We start from the raw sequence: 1,707 nt of genomic DNA on the forward strand, positions 1-1,707 counted from the left end.
ATATCTTCAAGGGGCCTCTTCTTAACAACTGGACGGGTTTGTAATGGCTGTTAAGAAGGACAGGAGGAGAGATGGGTTGCTAAGAAGCAGTGGAAGGGGAGTTACCTTTTCTCCCCAAGTAGCATCTCCTCAAAACTTCCCTTCTGCATGACAATGAAACTTTAATCATGCTTTGATGACAACTGAATGATGTGGGAATGGGGAAAATGATTGCAGAATAGAGCTTAAAGTCCTGGCCTCTGGATCTCCATCCTCACTGCTGTGGTAGAAAGTCACTAGACAAGCGTGAAGCATACCATTCTGTAGACTTGGGCCTTTCAAACAAGTCCTTCCATTAGAGCTTAAGTGGGGCAACCTGCAACTTCAGAGCTCAAATACATCTATCTTCTCCCTGGCAACCTGCTCCATGGGAGTGAGGGAAATGGTGTCAATAAGTGAGCAAGGAAAGAGAAGGGATGGCCACATCCATATTTGGCTCTGGCTTGTTTGAGCCCTGCCCATATTGACATGAAGCCCATGATATATCTCACGGCACATGGCTCTCAAGAGGAAAAAGGGTTGTACATTTTCCTCTTGAATGTATTCACGCTGGCCAGTTTCTTGCAGGAAACGGTATAGGGCAGTGTTGTCCAAACTTGGCCACTTTAAGATAAGTGGACTTCAACTCCCAGAATTCCCCAGCCAGCATGGCTGGCTGGGGAATTCTGGGAGTTGAAGTCCACTCATCTTAAAGTGGCCAAGTTTGGACAACACTGGCATAGGGAGAGACCAAAAGAAACCAGGGCACTTTGAGCTCAAGATTGTTTTCACTATTTTTCCTGACATATAGGTTGTCTTTGATCTGATTCTGATGCCAGGCTTACTCAGACTAAAGGCCCAGTCCAGCGTTCTGCATTATAGAACAACCAACCAGATGGATCCTAGAGCTTCCCAAGAGGGTTCGAGGGGGACTGCTGTCTTCCACTGCTGTTCCTCAACAGCTGGTCTTTCAGGAATGATCCCTTTACTTTTCAAGGTAGAACACAACCATTAGAACTAGTAGCCATCTGACAGGCCTCTCTTCCCTGCATTTATATGGTTCCTTTTCAAAACCTACACCAGCTTATCCTTTCTTCTTGCTGCCATACCCCAGAGCTCCTTCTCCGTCCTCTGATTAAGCAATTAAAATAGGCCACTACCAATTCTCTAAAGTTTCAGTTGATTAATCTACCAATTTAAGGAATCCAAGGTTCAGAAAATATGGACATTTTTTTTCTTATGAAATGAATCCAAAATTATGATAAATCCATAATAATTATGAAATGAGGTGGCAACCTTGAGTCAGAACTTATTAAATGTCAATGGGGCATTTCTTTGATTAGTCAGCAAACTCTTATGTAACCAGAGTGAGCAGGAAACTCGGAATGGCATTTGATGGGCAATATTATGTAATGCTTACAATGAAAATTCTATCCGTGGCTCATTACAGTTTTGATAAATTGTAACTTCTTGGACAAAACTTTGGTTAGACCTTCTGTTCCTCCCTCCCCCACTGTCTCATATTTCACTCAAAGATCTTCAAAGGACAGAATTTACCCCCAAAGACTTAATCATCATTCAGTGCCAATCTGTAACCATGTGGTACTAATTTAAATTACTGTAGCAATGGGCAAGTCTCTTTCCAGAAATTAATAAATGCAATTTATAAGGAATGTTAAGTAGCAACTA

This window comes from Python bivittatus, unplaced genomic scaffold (assembly GCF_059951505.1).
Source record: "Python bivittatus isolate LINGU-HERP-01145 unplaced genomic scaffold, Pbiv_v1 ctg000020_np1212, whole genome shotgun sequence".
In the NCBI taxonomy this organism is placed as follows: domain Eukaryota; kingdom Metazoa; phylum Chordata; class Lepidosauria; order Squamata; family Pythonidae; genus Python; species Python bivittatus.